The sequence below is a fragment of the Hyaena hyaena genome, unplaced genomic scaffold (genome assembly GCF_003009895.1).
Source record: "Hyaena hyaena isolate Hyena2069 unplaced genomic scaffold, ASM300989v1 scaffold_550, whole genome shotgun sequence".
Classification (NCBI taxonomy): domain Eukaryota; kingdom Metazoa; phylum Chordata; class Mammalia; order Carnivora; family Hyaenidae; genus Hyaena; species Hyaena hyaena.
Window position 1 is genome coordinate 1,145,131 of NW_024081182.1, and position 22,301 is coordinate 1,167,431.

The following is a 22,301-nucleotide window of genomic DNA, read 5'->3' on the forward strand; positions in this document are numbered from 1 at the left end:
ATGAGGAGAGACTGGTTATATACTATGGTGCTGGGGGGCGCGAAAGCCCAAGGGAAGTTTCCAGTGAGATTTTCCTGTGCTAAAGAAAACTCCCAGGATACTGGAGGCCTAGCTCTTGTCAAGTTAAGGTTGTTTGCCCTCTATAGCAAAGCACTAAGACAGTAGGGAGCTCCTAGAGAAACATTTCCTGTGCCTGCCTCAACTATCTGTCAATGGGCTGCAGGTTATAAGGAAATTTAGTTCTATCTGCCATTTCCTTCTGCCTTGGTTTCCCACATCCCTCCCAGCCTCCTCACTTCTGGAAGAGGGTAGATGGATGCACCCAGATTCCACTGCAGTCAGCCAGCTTCAATGTGGGGCTATAAAGACTACAGTTCTGACACCAATTCCCTTCACCCCTGCACTTCTACCAAAGGCCCCCTCCTTTAGCCGATGGTTGAGGAAGATTGATTTAGCAAGAACAAAGTTGATGGCCGATGGCTGATGGAGATAAAAGTGAGAGGAGGGGCACCTGGGTGTCTCAGTCGGCTAAGCGTCCGTCCCACTTTGGCTCAGGTCATGATCTCAGTTTGTGGGTTTAAGCCTCATGTCAGGCTCTGTGCTGACAGCATGGAACCTGCTTGGGATTCTGTGTCTCTGTCTCTCTGCCCCTCTACCACTCACACTCTGTCTCTGTCACAAATAAACGTAAAAAAAAAAAAAATAAAAAAAAAAGAAAGTGAGTGGAGATCATTTTTCTTTAGCCAAGAGAGAAATCTCAACAAATATGCCAGGAAACCTGAAAAGGTGCTCTTGTACCGCCACCCCCAGCAACCATACAGGGGGCTGCCCTTCCTTGCCTTATTCCCCCAGGGCTGAGGAGTGCTCAGTCGCCACAGCAGCCAGAGGGACTGCTAGCCTCAATCACTTACTGTGTCAGAAGAGCCCCTACCCTCCAAATCCCAGCCCTGCTGAGGAGCCCAGGACACAACCCAGTTTCATGGAAGAGCACCCTAATACAGGGAGGACCTCATGCAGAAGGAATATGTTCTTAAGTGGAAAGGGTGGAAAGGGCAAGAGTGTATATCACATTTGCTTGTAACAAGTATGTGTCCATTTATAGCGTGTGTTTTCTCCCCAGACCACCAACCAATTCCCTGATACCAGCTGGGCGTCCTACGGTTCATCTCAATTCTGATACCATTTGATGTGGGAAACAAAGGCGGAAGAAAATGGCAGATAGAACTAAATTTCCTTACAACCCACAGCCATTGACAGATACTTGAGGCAGGCTGAGGAAAATGAGCTCCCTACTGTCTTATTGCTAGTGTTTTGCTAGAGGGCGAACAACCCTAACTTGACAAGAGCTAGGCCTCCAGTATCCTGGGAGTCTTCTTTAGCACATGAAAATCTCACTGGAAACTTCCCTGGACTTTATCTCCCCCCAGCACCATTGTATATGACCAGCCTCTCCCCATGGCCTCGGGGCAGCTCTTTCTGCCCATGGGTCCCTTGTCCCTGTGCTTTAATAAAATCACCTTTTTTCACCAGAGCAGTCTTTAAGAATTCTTTCTTGGCCGTTGGCTCTGGACCCCACAAAACCCCCCTATTACCCCAAAACCTCATGAGGAGGAAACTGAGCTCTTTGTTTCTGTTTTATGTTATTCATTCCAGATCTCCTTGCCCTTAGCTGTATTGCCTGCCTGCCTCAGTGGTTTACTGGGGGCTGACCAAGATCTTCATCCTCAAGAATCTTGAGCACCTGGTCTCCATGCACTACTCAGGCTGTGGCTGATGCACTTGATCATTCCCCAGTGCAATGGGCTGAATGTTTGTGTCCCCTCCCCCCACTCCAATTCATATGTTGAAATCCTAACCCTCAAGGTGATAGTATTTGGGACGGAGTGTGTCTTTGGGAGTTGATTAGGTTATCAAAGTGAAGCCCTCTTAATGGGAATAGTGCCCTTCTAAAGTGGACCCCAGAGCGCTCCTTCTTTCCACCAAGTGAGGACACAAGAAGTCAGGCAGTTTGAGCTATGGAAGAGGCCCCTCACCAGAACCTGATCTCGCTGGCGCCCTAACCTTAGACTTCCAGGCTCTAGAACTGTGCAAAATAAATTTCTGTTGCTTATCAGCCACCCACTGTGGTACTTTGGTATAGCAGCCTGGCTAAGAAGGCACAGCCACAAGCAGACAAGAGATCCCCAGGTGTAATCACCTGAGTGTGACACATCTTTCTGACCCCTTTGTGGGAAAGCAGCCCTGTCCCCTCCCACTGATTGAGGCCATTCTTCCTGCTTCTTTCTTTGCCTGCTCATCTTGAGCCATGAGGAGCCCGGAGCGACCAGATGGCAGCTGCGGTTTGAAATGTAATGGGATATCTGCTGTGTCCCCTGGCGGGGATGTTTTCTCTCTGGGAGCCAAGACCCCACGCCCTGCAGAGCCCAGAGCTGCGGCTGAGTGGGGGCTGCCCTAGTCCCCAGGCAGCGTGCCTCCCCAGGTCCATCCCCTGCCTGCCCCAGGAGGCACTGTGTTTGCAGCCCTGGTCTAGATATGGACTCTTGTCCGCCTCCACTTTCAAGTTCTCGGTCAGAGAACTTTCTCTTGGGAGGTATTTCCTGAAATTCCCACTTGGGGGAGATGTCTCCCTTTGTCCTGTTGTATTTGGCTTTGCCTGACACCTCTTTTTCTTCTTTAATTTCATTTTGACAGTGTCTTTGGCATGTCCCAGACTTTGGGCTTTGTTACAAATGAGTAGGTAGGACCGACTGGGAGAAATTAGAGTACCCCTAACAGCTTTTGAATTGACTACTCAGGGCTCGCTTGAGGCCCATGGATCCCTGAGGTCTGAGACACAACAAAATGGACAGTTTCTTCTTTTTTATTTTTAACATTTATTTATTTATTATTAATTTTTAAAAATTTATTTCTGAGAGAGAGAGAGACAGCGTGAGCAGGGGTGGGTCAGAGAGAGAGAAAGGGCGACACAGAATCTGAAACAGGCTCCAGGCTCTGAGCTGTCAGCACAGAGCCTGACGCAGGGCTCGAACCCACAAACCGCGAGATCATGACCCGAGTCAAAGTCGGATGGACACTTAACCAACTGAGCCACCCAGGCGGCCCGTAATGTTTATTTATTTTTGAGAGAGAGAGAGAGAATCTTAAGCAAGCTTGATTCAGGGTTCCATCTCACGACGTTGAGATCATGACCCTGAGATTATGACCTGAGCCAAAATCAAGAATAGGAGGCTTAACTGACTGATCCACCAGGCACCCCAAGGACAAGAGAAATCTTAATGCAAGCCTCTACTAGCTTCATGCCTTCTAATGTCCCATTGGCTGAAGCAAGTCATGTGGCCAGGTCAATTCAGAGTTGGAGGAGAAGTCCAATGGAGGTCACTAATGTCATAGTCTACTGTGGACACCTCAGTCTCTCTCTTTTTAAAAAAATTTTTTAAAAAATGTTTATTTTTGAGAGAGAGCGCGAGTGGAGGAGGGGCAGAGAGAGAGAGGGAGACACAGAATCCAAAGCAGGCTCCAGGCTCTGAGCTGTCCTCACAGAGCCCAATGTGGGGCTCGAACCCACAAGCTGTGAGATCATGACCCGAGCCAAAGTCGGAGGCTCAACTGACTGAGCCACCCAGGTGACTCCCCCTCAGTCTCTCTTTCAGTGATGTCATATCAGATGGATGTGGGTTTGAATCCTGTCTCTGCCACATACTAGCTTCTTGTGGGTTGAATTGTGTCTTCCCCTCCCCCCAAATTCCTATGTTGAAGTTGTAACCCCCAGGACCTCAGAATGTGACCTATTTGAAGATACGGTCTTTATAGAGGTAATCAAATGGAATGAAGTCATTAGGGTGGGCCCTAATCCAATATGACTGGTGTCCTCATAAAAAGGACAAATTTGTACACAGACAAGCACAGAGGGAAGACAATATGAAGAAACACTGAGAAAAGAGAGCCATCTGTAAGCCAAGGAGGGAGGCCTGGAACATACTGGTCTCTCACAGCCCTCAGAAGAAATCATTCCTGCCGACACTTTCTTGTTTTTGTTTGTTTTGTTTTCCAGCTGACACTTTGATCCTGGACTTCTAGCCCCCAGAACAATAAGCCAATGAACTTCTATTGTTTCAACCACCCAGTTTGTGATGCTGTATTAAGGCAGCATTTGGAAGCTAATACGCTCTGTGACCTTGGACAAGTTAACTTCTCTGTGTCTCAGTTTTCTCATCTATAAAGTAGGGGTAATAATAATAGTTACAAATATTACTACCTATAAGAGTCACTGATACAACAAACACTTCGTATTTGTCAAGCACCATTCTCGGCATTGGAGATGTAGCAGCAAAGATAGGAGGGGTTCTTGATCTCTGGGAGCTTACTTTCATTACAGACAAAAAATAAGCAAGTAAATAAAATAAGAGGACTTGAGTCGTCACTGCTATGGAGAAAATAAAAGTAAAATGAGGTGATAGAGAGGAATGGATAAAGTGGTCAGAGCAGGTGTCTCTCTGTGAGCAGAGACCTGAAGCATGACAATGAGCCACGGTGGAAGATGAGAAGTGAGGTTCATGTAGGAGAAACAGCAAGTACAAAGGGTCTGGGGTAGGCATGATCTTCATGTGTTTGAGAAACGGAAAGAAGGAAAGAGTAGGTGGGGCGTGGTGAAAAATACTGTCATAAGGGATCTGTGCTTACCAGTGATGTGTGCTTAACAGAAGATGTGTGTAATTCCAGTGTTTTAAATAAATGGAAACCTGTATGAATTTTTTGTGACTGCTGTAACGAAGTGTCATGAACTAGGTGGCTTAAAATAGCACAGATTTATTGTCTCACAGTTCTGGAGGTTAGAAGTCCAAATTCAAGGTGCAAAGCTGTGCTCCCTCTAAAGGGAAGAGTCCTGGGGTGCCTGGGTGGCCCAGTCGGCTGAGCATGGTCATTTTGACCTCACAGTTTGTGGGATTAAGCCCTGTGTTGGGCTCTGTGTTGACAGCGTGGAGTCTGCTTGGGATCCTCTCTCCATCTCTCTCTGCCCCTCCTCTGTGCACACTCTCTCATCTGTCTCTCAAAAAAATTATAATAAACTTCAAAAATTTAAAATAAAAAAATAAAGGGAAGAGTTCTTCCTTGTCTCTTCCAGTTTCTCGTAGCCCCAGGTGCTCCTTGGCTTTTGGTGGTATAATTCCAATCTCTGCCTCCATCTTCACATGGCCTTCTTCTCTGTGTTCCTGTGTGTCTCTGTGTCTTTTCCTTGTCATGTAAGGATGCCAGAACTTAGGGCCCATCCTAATCCACTATGACCTCATACAACTAATTACATCTACAAAGGCCATATTTCCTAATAAGATGTCATTCTGAGGTTCTAACTGGACGTGAATTTTTGAGTGACACTATTCAACCTACTGCAGAACCCACTGAATAGGAACTCATTTGTTCTTCACTGCAGTCCTGAGAGGAAGACAATGTAAGGATTGTTTCTTATCCTTATTTTACAGTTGAAGAAACTGAGGCTCACAGAGCCTTAGGCACCTGCCCAAGGCACTGAACCAGTGCATTTGTTCACCCCTTCATTTAATATATAAATGTGATATGGGCTAGGCAATATCCTAGGTGCTGGAGATACAGCAGTGAGGAGGACAGACAAAAATTCCTGTCCCTATTAAGACTGATATTATAGCCAGGGGAGAGGTGATGGTCTAAGGTGTTAAGGTACTAAGACACATAGACCCTCAGACAGAGATGAGTACTTTGGGGGAAAATATGGAGCACAAGGGATGGAGCTGCAGGAATTATTTTACTTATTAATTTTTAATTATTTATTTTGAAAGAGACAATGTACGCAAGATTGAGCATGTGCATGGCAGGCACACACACACACTCACACACACACACACACACACACACAGAGAAAATCTCAAGCAGGCTCTGCAGAGAGCGCATAGCCCCACACGGGGCCCAATCTCATGAATCATGAGATCATGACCTCAGCCAAAATCAAGAGTCTGTTGCTTAACCGACTGAGCCACCCAGGCGCCCGGCTTTGTATTTTCAGTAGTGAGGTGAGAGAAGGCCACATGTGAGCCAGGCTTGGAGGGATGAGAGAGAGAGCAATGTCTGTATTTGGGGAAAGCATTCCAGATGAGGGAACAGCCTTTGTGCTTCCTAGTTGCCATGTTGTCCTTTCTCTCCTCTAGGCCACATTGATTTTTGCCACCCACCAAAGGCCAACTGTGCCTTCCTCCTCTGCTTTTGAATGTCACAGCCTCTGAGCTGAGGGCGGACTTAACATTGCAAGCCTCTTGAGGTGGCCTGCAGTGGAGCCCAGTGGCCACAGGTTGGCAGTGCTTCCTGCAGATATGGCTCCTCACCCAGCTCAGGCGAGTTCAGTGTTTTAAGTGGTTAATACAGGTCCGTTTCCCTTTGTCCTTGAAAGGACAGCAACTTTGGCTCCAAAGAGCAGACTTCTTTGTATTTTATAGCTCTTTGTGTTTCCACTCTTTGAAGGTGAATGTGAGGAATGGGGGATGGGGGCTCAGACTGTGAGAGTGGGGCTTCCCACTAGGGACTGGTGAGATGATCACAGATGAAGGGTTTGCATGGGGGATGAGGAACTACGGACTCAGAGGGGAAGTGAGTGACTCAATGTCACATAACTCATTCGTGTCAGAACTGCACTTTCTGATCTCTGGACCAGTTCTGGCCCACTATGCCACCCCACCTTCTTCCCCAATCTTGGGACACAGATTGAGTCAGGGGTGGAGTCAGAAAGGTGGTCTTTCTCTGCTGCTGGGGTAGACCTTGGGACTTAGTTTTCCTATCTGTAAAATGAGAATAAATAATGGGGTGGTATCTGTGTGTAGAGATCAAATGTGGACTTGCGAGTGATATCTTTATTTGACCCCTCAACACCTTTGTTGGGAGAATTTTTTATAAAAATTTTTTTAAATGTTTATTTTTGAGAGACAGAGAGACACAGAGTGTGAGCAGGGGAGGGGGAGAGAGAGAAGGAGACACAGAATCGAAGCAGGCCTCAGGCTGTCAGCATAGAGCCTGACATGGGGCTCAAACTCATGGACTGCAGGATCATGGCCTAAGCTGAAGTCAGATGCTTAACCAACTGAGCCACCCAGATGCCCTGGGGGAGCTTTTAAAATAAAAAACATTTTATTTATTTTGAGAGAAAGAGTGTGTGTGAGCAGCGAAAGGGCAAAGAAAAAGGGAGAGAGAAAGAATCCCTAGGAGACTCCATGCTGTCAGCACAGAGTCCCCAATGGGAGTTGATCTCACCAATCATAAGGTCATGACCTTAGCCGAAATCAAGAGTTAAATGCTTAGCTGACTGAGCCACCATGATAACTTTTAAAATGACTGCAACTTTGGGGAATCAGGTACACCTGGATTCAGAGCCCATTTCCTAGCTGTATGATTTTAACCTCACCTCTCTAAGGCTCACTTTCCTCCTCAGTGAAATGGGTGTAATAAAATTCTGGATTAAATGAGATAATTCAGTAAAGAGCAAGCTCAGTCCTTGGCATGTTAAAACTGTGCCTTACATATTAATACCAGGTTAGAGTGGGGAGGGGAGAGTAGCTACTAAGGTCAGAATAGAGGTCAGGTGGGACTCAGAAATATACTCAAATTAAAAGTTTGAGAACACCTGGACATTTCCCCAGTTGGGCAAGGGAAGGCTGAAAACCCAGGCTTTAGACTGGAAATCAAGATAAAATAATAACCACAGCAGCTACTATTTCTTAAGTAGATATGTTATTTCATTCATGTCTCAGAACCATCTGAGGGGTGGGCACGATTACTAAACCCATTCTACAGCAGGGGTGACGAACGCTGAGGGAGGTTAGAAACCTGTCTAAGGCGGCACAATTGATAAATAGCAGAGTCTGAACTTTTGGATATTAAAGATACTGGGCTCAACCTCTGTGCTATAATGTCTCTTAACTTTCCTAATTTGTACCCCTGGGATGATAAAATCTACAGGGACCCATTGTGTGATGCAGATTCTGACCACCCACTCTCATAGATAGTCTCCATTTCTTCTTAAAAAACCCAAAATAATATTATAGCCTGGCTTCAGAAGAGAAGTGAACCAAATTTTTTATTTAAAAAAACAATGAACTGAGTGACTCAGTCCGTTAAGTGTTTGACTTTGGCTCAGATCATGATCTCATGGTTCATGTGTTTGGGCCCTGTGTCGAGCTCTGTGCTGAGAGCTCAGAGCCTGTATCCTACTTCAAATTTCTGTCTCCCTCTCTCTCTGCTTGCACTCTGTCTTCTCTCAAAAATAAATAAAAAATAAAAAATTAAAATAGGGGCACCTGGGTGGCTTAGTCGGTTAAGCGTCCGACTTTCGCTTAGGTCATGATCTCGCGGTTCGTGGGTTCGAGCCCCGCGTCAGACTCTGTGCTGACTGCCAGCTCAGAGCCTGGAGCCTGTTTCAGTCTGTGACTCCCTCTCTCTCTGACCCTCCCCTGCTCACGCTGTCTCTCTCTCTCTCTCCTAGAAATAAATAAAACATTTAAAAAAAATTAAAATAAAAAGACAATGAACCTTTAAAAATTTTATTTATTTTCACTTTTTAATTATAATTTTCACAATCATATACAGTATGTATATAGGTAGTATATTCATTTCCCAGCTTCAAGGGTTATCAACATTTGCTATCTTGTTGAATCTATTCCCACAGCCAAAATTTAGGGAAACCTGGGTGGTTCAGTCAGTTAAGCAGCTGACTTCAGCTTAGGTCATGATCTTATGGCTAGTGGGTTTGAGCCCTGCTTTGGGCTCTCTGCTGACAGCTCAGAGCCTGGAGCCTGTTTCAGATTCTGTCTCTCTCTCTCTTTCTGCCCCTCCCCTGCTCATGCTCTCTCTCTCTCAAAAATAAATAAACATTAAAAAAAAAAGAAAAAACAACATTCAAATTTTTTTCTCAAGAGGGATTTCTCTAGATTTAACTTAAAAAATTTTTAGCAAACCCAGCACGCTCCTCCCTCCACATATTCTCCCCCAACCAGCAGCTTTATTGAGATACAGTTGACATATAACATTGTGCAAGTTTAAGGTATACAATGTAATGATTTGATACATGTATTACAAAATGGTTACATAATAAGGTTGATTAACACATCATAGTTACAGGTTTTTGTTTTGTTTTGTGGTGAGAACTTTGAAAGTCTACTCTCCTTTTGTCTTTTAAAAAATTTTTAATGTTTATTTTTGAGAGACAGAGATAGAGAACAAGCGGGGGAGGCACAGTCAGAGAGGGAGACACAGAATTCAAAGCAGGCTCCAGGCTCTGAGCTGTAAGCACAGAGCCTGATGCAGGGCTTGAACCCATGAGCCATGAGATCATGTGCTGAGCTGAAGTCAGATGCTTTTCCTACTGAGCCACCCAGGCACCTGTGAAAACCTACTTTCTTAGCAACTTTCAAATATACAATATAGTTAAGTATAGACACCATACTGTACATTACCTGGAACTTATTCATCTTATAACTAGGAATCAGGTATTTGTTTGTTTTTGCTGAGAATATTGAAAGTTCTAAGCATCCAATCATCTTATGGCCTGGATCCTTTAAATTTGTTCTACCTACCCACACTGGCATGTTGGTCTCTCAGTAAAGATATGTTCCACTGCAAGTGAGAAAAAGATTCAAATAATAAGGCTTAAACAATAAGGCATTTGGTTAATTTGTATAATTTAAGTCTGGAGGTAGGTAGTTAGAGAGTTGGGGAAGTGACTCAATGATGGCCAGGCACTAGGGTGGTGTCTCTGTGAAGTCTCAGTCTTTACCGCGTGGCTTCAAAATGACTGCCAACGCTCCAAGCATCATGTCCTAATGCAACAGCATTCATAACAAAAGGGTGGGAGGAAGGAAGCAAGAGGGCCATCTCCTTGTTTGAACCTGCAGTTTTCCATAAGAATAGTACTGATCACAGGGGGTGACTTACTAAGTGTACGAGGACATTTTGTTGTTGATCAGAGAGTGCCCAGGGGCATTTGGAGTGGTAGGGGTTGGAGATGTTACAAATCCTGCAATGCAGAGGTCAGTTCCTCCAAGGAAGATTGTCCCTACTAGACATTCATTATAATTATCTGAGCCAAAAACCTAATTCCACTTTCATATAAACACAACTTGCTTTGAGGGTTTTTAAAAAATTTTTTTATTTTTTATTTTTTTCCCTGAGAGAGAGAGAGAGAGACAGGGTGAGCAGCGGAGGGTCAGAGAGAGAGGGAGACACAGAATCAGAAGCAGGCTCCAGGCTCTGAGCTGGCTGTCAGCACAGAGCTGGATGCGGGGCTTGAACCAAACAACCACAAGATCATGACCTGAGCCAAAGTTGGAAGCTTAACATACTGAGCCACTCAGGCACCCCTTGCTTTGAGGGTTTTAACATAGACCAACTTTTTCAGGGATTTAGCTATAGATTGTAACAAAGGAAGTCTGTACTTTGTTGAGAATGTTGACAAGAGTCGCTCCTCTATTTCAGGAACTCACATCATTGGTGGCAACCAGATCAGTGGTGTTTAAGGGACCATCAGCAGGGTCCATGCCTGTCCACGTTTACGTGGTTGTTGCTTTTCTAGTCAAGTCTAGCTATAAGTATCTGGCTCTTTCATTATTTTTTGTCATGGTGTCTAAGCATTCACATATTAAAATGCCTATTATTTCTATTACACATATCCATCTATTATTTTTTCTTTGTACTACAATCAGGTCATTATATTGATTTAACAAAAAAAATGTGCGAAAAAATAATGTGTTTAATTTCCCTTTAGGAAGAATAATGGGGGAATTATGAACATTTTTATTATAAAAAAGGAGCTGAGGTGCCTGGCTGGCTCAGTTGGTTAAGTGTCCAACTCTTGATTTCAGCTCAGGTCGTGAACTCACGGTTGGTTTGTGAGTTTGAGCCCTGATAATCCCAGTTTGGGATTCTCTCTCCCTCTCTCTCTGCCCCTCCCCCATTCGCACTTGTGCCTTCTCTCAAAATAAATACATAAAACTAAAAACAAAACAAAAAAAGGAGTTTGTGGACCTGAACGTTGTGGCCCTTTAGCTTAGAAGTAGCTCCTGGAGATGGAGCACCTTTCCTGAGTGTTTGGGCACCTGATCCCTGCACAAAGGTGAGGAGTTGTTGGCAGAGAAGAAAGGAGTTGCTGTTGGGTAGAAGACAGTCATGTCTGTTCTCTACAGACGGTGGGTTCCAGCATCTCAGCAAAGATCTCAAGCTCTAGGGTGGCTCGGAAAGAACAAAGCTTCTGACAAATGAGTATGTAGAAGGATAGAGAGAGGTGTGATGTGTGTAGGGCAGGGGCAGAGCTGGTTTTCAGGAAGTGTTTTGGTCGGGTATTTGCACGTGTGTATGTTATGTGCACGTGGTGTGTGTATGCAGATGCCGTATGTAGATATATTTTAATATTCCCTGATTGAGGTCATCTGTAAGTAAACAGGAGGCAGAGATAACAGTGGTTTGGGTGCGGTAGTAATTATATAGACCCCCTCCCTTACCTGGGGTTTCTCTTTCCACAGTTTCAGTTACCTGGGGATTAAACGCGGTCCGGAAGCAGATGATCCTCCTTGTGACGAATCCGCAGAAGGTCAATGGGCGCCTAGCGCTACGTCACGACAGCAACGTCAGCGCACCTACGTCACAGAGCGTGCGTCATTCACATCACTTCGCCTCATCGCGTGAGCGTTTGATCACCTCACATCGTCACAAAAAAGGTGAGTAGAAGATTCAGAGGCCACATTCACACAACTTTTATCACAGCATATTGTTGTAATTGTTCTAGTTTATTGTAGTTACTGGTAATCTCTCAGTATGTTGAATTTATAAATTAAACTTTCTGAGGTGTGTATATGGAGAAGACTTAGTATATGTAGTATTCAGGGCTGTCTTCTGGGTCAGGTTTATGCTGGGGGTCTCGAATGTGCCGCCGGGACGGGAAGGCTGTGGGGTTTGCCAAAAAGCTCTTCAGGAAAATTGAGTGCAGCTTCTGTAACAGTTTAAAGAAAACCTTGAGGCGTAAGACGCGATGTTTGTGGGGAGATTTTAGTTCCTTGTGTGGCTGTTCCTTTAAACCAGAGCTGCCCTCACTTGTCTGAGGCGCAGAAGGGGTGGCCTGAGGAAAGAAAGGATTTTGGATTTAATTTCAGGGGCTCTGAGAGCCTCTGGTAGTTTGAGCAGGAGAGTGAGGGAGTACTTGTTAAAAAATGTGCACACCGAGGCCCCACTCCGGCCTCTCAGAATCTGGGTGAGTGATAAGCATACCACATGTGATTCTTATCATCATGCAGTTTAAGGGATAGTATGCCTTATAGTGGGGTTCTTAAATCTCAGTGTGCGTCCCCCTCCCCTCCCCCGGCTTATTAAACCACTGCGTGCTGGGTCCCACTCCCAGAGTTTCATAGCCAGTAGGTTGGGGAAAGACAGAAGATTTGCATTTTAAAAAAGTTTCCAGTGCTGCTGATACTGTGTGTCCCTCGACCACACTCTGAGAAGAAGCATTGGCTTCTGGCAGGGGTTCTCAGCCCTGGCTGCATATTAGAATCATCTGGGAACTTTAAAAAATACCAATGTCCCAGCAACACAAGGATCCCAACACATCAAAATATGTAGGGAGGGGATCCAGGCATTGAAACAAAGAAGCCCAACGTTTCCAGAGTGTAACCAGGGCTGAGAGCCATTATCTGAAAGGTTTTGTTTTTGTTTTTGTTTTTGTTTCTGTTTTTTTTTTTTAGGACTCAAAGTGGCATGTGATTTCTTTTTTAAAGTTTATTTATTTTTGATAATCAATTTATCAAAAATCAGTTTATTTTAAATAAATATTTTATATCAATTTATTTTTGATAATTCAACGTGGGGCTCGAACCCATGACCCCAAAATCAAGAGTCAACACTTTCAACTGAGCCAGCCAGGTACCCCTAATTTCTCTTTTTAAAAAAGTTTATTTAAGTCATCTTTACATCCAGTGTGGGGTTTGAACTCCTGACCCTGAGATCAAGAGTTCTTGCATGTTCTTTCAACTGAGCCAGCCAGACACCTCCATTATCTGAAAGTTTTAAACCTTGAGCTGGTTATTAAAAAATGGAACACCTTCGGCCCCAGGGCTCCCTAGTCAGAAACACTGGGGCTGGGGCCCCTTGCATTTTGTTAATAATCTCTTTTTAATGTTTATTTTTTATTTCTTGAGAGAGAGAGAGAGAAAGGGACAGACAGTGTGTGAGCAGGGGAGGGGCAGAAAGAGTTGGAGACAGGTTCAGGCTCAGCACAGAGCCCAACGCAGGGCTCAAACTCAACAAATGGCATAGCAAGATCGTGACCTGAGCTGAAGTCAGACACTTAACTGACTGAGCCACCCAGGCACCCCTGGGGATTCTTGCATTTTAAACAAGCATCCCAGATGCACTGAAATTAGAGAATCAGTCTCTGGCCACGTGGCTGCTGCCATCTCCCCAAACTTCAGTGTGTGGAGGGAAATAATGTGACCAAGTCATCTAATATAATTGACCAACTCATCTAATATAATTAATAGCAGCTACCATGGGCTGAGCCCACTGCATGCTGGAACATTCAGATATAGCATTTCCTAGTTCTCAGTATAACCATGAAAGAGGTAGAAGTGTTAGCTCCATTTGACAGATGGGGAAACTGAAGCTTAGGGAAGTGGCATAACTTACTTAAGGTCACTCTGCCCCTAAGTGGCAGAATCAGGATCTGAACCCAGGACTATCAAACTCTAAAGCTATTTTCTTTGCTTGGGGTCTCCTTCAGTCGTGTGTGTGTGTGTGTGTGTGTGTGTGTGTGTGAGAGAGAGAGAGAGAGAGAGAGAGAGAGAATTGGGAACACTTGCAGAAATACAAAATATTTTATATCAACAGGGATATAGTTTATGTATATACATTTTATATACATATATAGTTATATATACATATATATAATTTACATATATACATTCGATTAATGCAGCTCCTCTAGGATTTGCTCTGGGTCCCAGGCCAGGGAGGGAGCCAGCCCCATGCTCAGGGCGGGTTAGCTGAAATGAAAGACTATTGGCATTTTCAAATCTTTGTTCTAGTTCAGGGACTCAGCATTTCCCTGTCCAGCCTGGCATTGAGTTGGGAAGCTTGGCCCATGGGGACTGAAGGAAGGAAGGCGCTTAGGAACCAAAGTGGAGTTTGGGTTCATGTCCACATGAGCTGCTCAGAATGCAGTAGTCGAGGTTTTGGATCGAATGAAATTAAATCTTTGCCTCTTTTTCAATAAAAATTGAGGTATAATTCATTTACTGTAAAATTCACAACATAAAAGTGTAATTTTAGTGTATTTGTACAACAGTCATCACTAATTCCTGAATGTTTTTAGCATCCCCCAAAGAAACCCTGCTTCCATTTTCTATCTCCATTTCTACCCCTGATTTCTTTCTGTCCACCAGCCTCAGGCAACTGCCAGTATGCTTCTCATCTCTATGAATTTGACCAATCTGGATATATCAGTGGAATCATACAATACGTGACGTTTTGTGTCTGGCTTCTTTCACTTAATGTTTTCAGGAATCGTCCATGTTGTAGCATGTGTTAGTCTGTCATTACGTTTTATGGCTGAACAATGTTTCCCTGAGTGCATATATAACATTCTGTTTGTCCATTTGTCCATTGATGGGCATGTGGATTTATCCCACTTTTTTGGACTATCATGACTAGTGCTGGCATGAACATATGTGCACCTTTTTTAGGATGGACATGTCTTCATTTTTCTTGGGTATATACCTAGGAGTGACATATGGCAACTCCATGTTTAACTTTTTGAGGAACTGCCAGACTATTTCTGTATCATCTACCCTGATCCTTTTGGGGGGAAGTGACTTCGCCTCTGGAATTTCGGTCTCCTCATCTATAGAATGGGAGCCATTGGAGTGCCAGCCTCATTGGGTTGTTGTGATGGGGAAATAAAATAACAAAGGCAGAGCCCTGCAGCACGATCCCTGGCATGGGGCCAAGCACTTAATAACTGTTAGCTCTTATTAGTATTTACCTACATATTTACTTATTTATGAAAGGAATATAGCCCAAAAATATATACAACCCTCACCGGGAAGAAGAAGAATAAACTAGGCTTAGAAAATCAATGGGGATATAAATGGCAGTATTTCCTGGAGTCCAAATGTGGGTTTTATTAAAGTTCAATGCAGTAAGCATTTCTGCATGGGGGCTGAACTTATTTACTCTTAGAACCTGAGCAAAGCAGAGAGATTGGGACTCTAACCAGTGACCTGGGGGGTCTGTTAGCTCCCTGGGATGGCATTCCCCCACCCCCACACCCTTATTTCTAGTTTGTCATTAAGTTAGATAATCTGAAGATTGGATAGGTTTGTAGTTGCCTGGCATGGGATGAGGAGTCAAGAAAGAGCCTGGAAAAAATTCTGGTGAGCTCTCCCTGTGACCATCCTTGGCAATAGTCACAATAGGAAAAGCTGCCATTTTTTGAGCACTGTGTGCCAGGTGATTTGTTCAAAGGTGGGGATACAACCTTGACTATTGACTAGTCACAAGTATGTGAGTGTTTTGGTCAAAGATGTAATTAATAAATTATAAAGTGTGCTAAATATGTGTTAGGTGCTGTGCACTTCCTCCCATACATTATCTCATTTAAGCCACACAATAGATCTATAGATTGTTCTCATATAATTCCTGTTTTACAAGTAAGGAAATGGACCCAGACAAGTTAAAAGACTTACCCAAGGGCTCTCTGTGAGGAAGAAGTGAAGTTAGAATATGAATGTGTGTGTGTGTGTGTGTGTGTGTGTGTGTGTGTGTGTGAGTGTGAGAGAGAGATTCCGAGGCTTTGTCCAGAGTGGGAGGTAGACACTGGGTTTGCTGCTAGGCATAAGGGGCTGAGTCTTTTCCTACTTCTTCTCTTGGTTCCTCATCTTCTCGTACTCAGTGTCCTCTGACCACCCTGGCCTCCTTGCATTTCCGAGAACACCAACTTCCTTTTCTTTTTGGAGACTTTTTATTTGTGTTCCCTCTGCCTGGAACCTGTTCCCTCACCAACTCTTTCACATAATTAACTCCTGTTTTCATCCCAGTCTGTAAGAGAAACTGCTTATTGCCTCCCCAAAACAATTCACCTTTTTAAATAACAACCCTGGGTGATGCTTTAGAGACTACAGTTTCCAGCCTCTCTTGCAGCCTCGTGTGTTCATGGGACCGACTTCTGGCCAATGAGATGGATGTAGAAGATTCTGTCATCTCCATAAATGGGTGGGGGTGTGTTCCCTTATTTCTCTAATGTCCTTGTCCTGTCCTGTTGTTTATGATGCTGATGTGGTGGCTGAATGTCTAGCAACATTTTAGGTCCTGAGGTGACCTAGAGTATGGAAGTCACTTATTAAGGAATGTAAAGCAGAAAGACAGAAGGAGACTGGGCTCCTGATAACTGATGGAGCCGCCAAATTAGTCTTAGGCTGTTAGCCTTCTGGCTTCTCAAGGAATAAGAGAAATTGGAAACTTTTGTTAAAGCTGCTAAGTTGTGTCTCTATTACTAGCAACTAAAAAAAGTTCCTAACTAATACAATTTCTTGGCTTAAATATCATTTTCTCATAATGGCTTATGTGAAACTCAAAATAGATCCCTTTTGTTCTTTCTTGTAATTCCTGGTTCTTTTTTTCATTGCCCTGATTCCGATGAAAAGAAATATATACATCTTGCTTTAATTAATTTATTTTTTTCCACTGGACTATTGGACATATGGGCTAGGCCACTGTGTATAGTTAGATTTGCATGGTACAAATCCAGAGGGTGCCAGTTAAATAATAGTTTATGTGAATGGTATTTCCTGAAATTGTGTTAAAGCATAGCCTGTACATAGCAGTCCTATATACAAGGTCAGGAGGGACTTTGACCTTGAGGCTTACCAGTGTACTCCTGGTGCTTACCATAATGTCTGGGCCATGGTCAGCCCTCAGCAAACTTTGGATGCAGGATGAAAGGGTTAATAAAAATTATGGATGTCCTGAGATGTTACTGAGGGCAGAGGGATGGATGAAGCATGGAAATGATGGCAACAAGGCATGGAATCTCTAACCCTGAAACGAAGAAAGGATTCCAGAGCTCAGAGGGAAGTGTTCCCACTGTTTGGGGGAGCTGAAGGCTTTTGTGGGTAGGAGAGACCCTTCTCTTATTTGCCCTCAGTTTTCCATCTGTAAAGTGAGGGCATTTTTGCAGAAAAGTGGTTTTAACCTTTATTTGCTCTTTTATTTTATTTTACGTCTTTATTTCCTTTAAGTAGGTAATGCCTGCATGGCAAAATACTCAAGTATACAAAAAAAACATAGAAAAGTAAATTATTTTCGTTTCTAACTCCTAGGACCTCCCCATGTGCACCCTCTGCATTACCTGTCTTCCCCCCACCCCCAAAATAAAAGAAAACCTCTGGGGTGCCTGGGTGGCTCAGTCGGTTGAGCGTCTGACTTCGGCTCAGGCCATGATCTCATGGTTCACGGGTTTGAGCCCCACATCGGGCTCTGTGCTGACAGCTAGCTCAGAGCCTGGAGCCTGCTTCAGATTCTGTGTCTCTCTGCCTCTCTGACCCTTCCCTGCTCATGCTGTCTCTCTCTCTCAGAAATCAATAAAAACATTAAAAAGAATAAAAAATAAAATAAAAAAAGAAAACCTCTTGGCTGTCACTATAACCAGTAGTTTTCTTTTAAGGGAGCAGATTTCTGTTTTATTTCATGAAAGCAGTTTAGAAAACCAGTGTTATAGCAGGTGGGGATGTAGCTCAGTGGTAGAGCGCATGCTTAGCATGCATGAGGTCCTGGGTTCGATCCCCAGCATCTCCATTTTATTTGTGCCCTTGCTTGGGAAATATATTTCTTTATTATAGCCACAATACATACCTGTACAGTCTGCAAATTAATCATCTTGCCTCCAAACACTTAATGTTTTTTTCCTGGCTTGCTTGTAACTCTTCTGTTTTCTTTTTAACATTTACTTATAATTGACATATAACATTATATTAGTTTCAGGTGTACAAACATAATGATTACATATTTGTATATATTGTGAGATTATCACTGCCATAAGTGTAGTTAACATCTGTCACCATATGTAGTTATAAAAAATCATTGCTCTTGTGATGAGAACTTTTAAGATCTATTCTCTTAGCAAGTTTTAAACATACAGCACAGTATTACTATCTATAGTCACCATGTTGTACATGACATCCCCATGACTTATGTATTTTGTAACTGACAGTTTGTACCTTTTAACTCCCTTTGCCCATTTCACCCCCACCAGCAACCAACAGTCTATTTTCTAGATCTATGATCCTGGATTTGTAGATTCCACATATAAGTGAGATCATTGGATATTTGTATTTCTTTGTCTGATTTATTTTCTTTACCACAGTGTCTTCAAGTTTGATCCATGTCATCACAAATAGCAAGACTTCCTTCTTTTTTTTTTTTTATGGTCAAATAACACTCCATTGTAGATAAACACCCCATTTTCTTTATTCATTCATCTGTTGAATGCTTAGTTTCTATATCCTGGCTATTGTAAATAATGCTGCAATGAATCCAGGGTGCAGATATCTTTTCAAGTGATTGTTGTTTTTGTTGAACAAATACCCAGAAATGAAATTGCTTCATCATATGGTTCTATTTTTAATTATTTGAGGAAATTACATACTGTTTTCCATAGTGGCTGCAACAATTTGCATTCCCACCAACAGAGTCCTAGGGTTCTCTTTCCTCCATATTCTTGCCAGTGCTTGTTATTTTTTGTTATTATTATATTTTTTGGTGATAGCCATCTAACAGGTATGAGATGATAAGCCATTGTGGTTTTGACTTTTACTCCCTGATGATAAGTGATGTTGAGCACCTTTTCATATACCTGTTAGCCAGCTGCATATCTTTAGGAAAATGTCTATTCAGATCCTCTGCCCTGTAATCAGTTTGTGTGTCTGTGTGTTATCTTTATAATACAGGTTATCTTTCAGGGTTATCTGTATAATACAAGTATACATACGCTATATGTGCATGTATGTAATTTGAATATTTTTAAAACAGGAATTTATTCTTTAAAAATAGTTAATTACTTGTTTTAAATCTAAACTATGATGAGGAAATACTGATTATTAGTATTATTAAATGATCATTACTGAAAATAATTTTGTCATTACATATTGTTTTACACCTTGTAATTTGTTTTCATTTAATAAGATGTCTTGGGATTGTTTCATTGATCTGACTTCTTTTATTTAAATGGTTGTCTAGCAGAGTATTTTGCTGTATGGCTCTACTATAATTGATTTAACTGGTCTCCTGTTGGTAAATGGGTTATTTCTGATCTTTTGCTGCTGCAGACAATGCTATATATGAATAACCCTCAACTTAAATCTTTTCACATGTGTGCAATTATATCAGTTGGTTAAGTTCCTAGGAGTAGAATTAATGGTTCGAAGATTAAAAGTGTTTGTAATTTTTATAGGTACTGCCTGCATAGGGTTTTACCAATTTGCCGCCTTAACACTCTATTCTTCTATGACCTTATCAGTGTATTACCAAACTCTTGGTACCTTTGGATGGGTTGTTTCATTAGATCTTTTTTTTTTTTTTTAAATTTCTGAGAGAGACAGCATGAGCCAGGGAGGGTCAGAGAGAGAGGGAGACACAGAATCTGAAACAGGCCCAAGGCTCTGAGCCTGAGCTAGCTGTCAGCACAGAGCCCGACGTGGGGCTCAAACCCATGAACTGTGAGATCATGACCTGAGCCGAAGTCGTCCGTCCAACCGACTGAGCCACCCAGGCGCCCCTCATTAGATTTTCTTATTATGAATGAAGTATTTTCCTGTCTATCAACTATGTGTTCATCTTCTTTGTCCTTTTTATTACTGGATTAGGTTATTGTTCTTTTCATCATTCATTTGTAGAAACACTTTATAAACTAGGGGGATTAGCTCTTTGTCTAAGGTGATCAAACTTTTGATCTTTGCCAATGTGATGGGTAAAAAATATAGTGTCACTTTGTGAGGTCCTTGTTCCTGGGTGAGGTTAACATCTTGTGTCTGAAATCCATTGATATTTCCTTCTATAAACTCTGTGCATGCTCTGTTCAGCAGTGGTTCTTTACTGAGGTTGTGCATGAGGATCACCATATTTGAGATACATGAACGTAGCCCCAGCCCTGGGGATTCTGGTGCAGTGAGTCAGGCACCTATAAAGAGCCCCCAGGCTGATTCTGATGTGTTCCCACAGTTGTGAATGGGGACATGGATGATCGGGGGCGGGGGGTGCTTTTTCTGCTCTGTATTGCTGTGGAGTAAATATTTAGCAGTGGCAGGAAGGAGAGAGTTATGCAGGGAGAGAATCAATAATCCTCTTTGCTGTGGGGTTCAGTGGGGCTTGCAGACGAGGTGGCTCAGGGGCTAATGTGGCTCAGCTCTTGTTGCTATGGTAGCCAGTCAATATATGGACACTTGGCTTGGGAATTGATGCCCCTGTGTGCTTGCTCTGGCATTCATGGCTTGATAGGACATGAGGTTGACAGACAGCTGGGTGTTCAGAGAGGCACAGTTCCTAGAGGACAGATCTGGGAGCACAAGCCCTTGCTTAAAGGGACTGCAGCTGTAAAAAGGCAAATGTCCAGGGGCACCTGGATGGCTCAGTTAGTAGAGAATGCAACTATTAATCTAGGAGTTGTAAGTTTGAGCCCCACCTTGGGTGTAGAGATTACTTTAAAAAAAGAAAGGTCCAGGTCCTTCTACTTTCCTCATCTCTTTCTCTTTGGTGGAATTCAATGTTTCCATTATTTTATTTTATTATTTATTATTATTTTTTAAGGAGAATCTGGCTTTTTAAGAAAAAGTTTATCCATGTATTTTGAGAGAGAGAGTGTGTGTGTGTGAGCAGGGGGGGTGCAGAGAGAAAGAGAGAATGCCAAGCAGGATCTGTGCTGTCAGCACAGAGTTCAGTGTGGGGCTTGATCCCAAGAATCCTGAGATTATGACCTGAGCTGAAATCAAGAGTCAGCCACTTAACTGAGTCACCCAGGCACCCCTCCATCATTTTATTTTAAAACAAATAGCCAAGAAGAGGAAAGCTTAGGAAACTTAAAACCTCATATTGCTGTTTTGTCTTAAGAGCAAAGCTTGAAACCAGGAATCTGCACAGAAAGGTTGAAGGAAGTCAATTTAGGGAGCAGAAGATTAGGGAAAGGAATTTAGAAGGTTGAATTAGACCTATCCTGTAGTTCTTTGTGCTCTTTGATTTTAAATTATTTTAGGGGCGCTGGATGGCTCAGTTGGTTAAGTGTCCAACTTCAGCTCATGTCACGATCTCCCAGTCTGTGGGTTCGAGCTCCACTTGGGCTCTGTGCTGACAGCTTGGAGCCTGGAACCTGCTTTGGATACTGTGTTTCCCTCTCTCTCTCTGCCCTTCCCTGGCATGCGCTTTCTCTCTAAAAAATGAGTCAACATTAAAAAAATAATTTTAATATATTGAATAAAGAAAAGTAATATTTGTAACTATATAGTGCCTGCAAATCTAATGTTACCATTACTGGGCATAGTCCCCCAATGATATATCTGGTGTTTCACAATTGGGCTAGATTATTTTTATTTTATTTTTTATTAAAAAAAGTTTAGTTTTGAGAGAAAGAGAGAGACAGAGCATGAGGAGGGGAGGGCCAGAGAGAGAGGGAGACACAGAATCTGAAGTAGGTGCCAGGCTCTGAGCTGTCAGCATAGAGCCTGACACAGGGCTTGAACTCACAAACCATGAGATCATGCCCTGAGGCGAAGTCAGACCCGACTGAGCCACCCACACGCACCAGCTAGATTGTTTTTTAATACCTCCTTTCTTTATAGAACAAAAGTATCTTCAGCAAAGATTTAATGTTTGATAATAATCATTTTTTCTTGATCCATACTTAGACTTAAAATGAATAATTTAAAGGGAATATGAAATTCTATCTTACACGTATTATTCAAATTTAACAAAATAATATATGAATTAAAATTTGGAACCACCAAAAATACTTTACATCTTATAGTTCATACCTTTTTGGTGTTTTAGATTTTAAACACAAATAAAAACTCCAAGTGGTCAAATAGAAGGATAGAAATGATTAGACTCAAATTTTATTTTTCTTTAATGCTTTATTTTAATGTTTATTTACTTTTGAGAGGGAGAGCAACAGAGTACAAGCAGGGGAAGGGCAAAGATAGAGGGAGGCACAGAATCCAAAACAGTCTCCAGGCTCTGAGCTGTCAGCACCAGAGCCTGACTGACAC

The 22,301-nt window shown here is 42.8% G+C and overlaps 1 non-coding gene across 1 annotated transcript; it reads left to right on the plus strand.

The window, feature by feature from the left end:
- The first annotated feature begins 17,772 nt into the window (after nucleotides 1-17,772).
- Nucleotides 17,773-17,844, plus strand: TRNAA-AGC. The gene has a single exon. It is a non-coding gene; the product is annotated as a tRNA-Ala (tRNA).
- The last annotated feature ends 4,457 nt before the right edge of the window (nucleotides 17,845-22,301 follow it).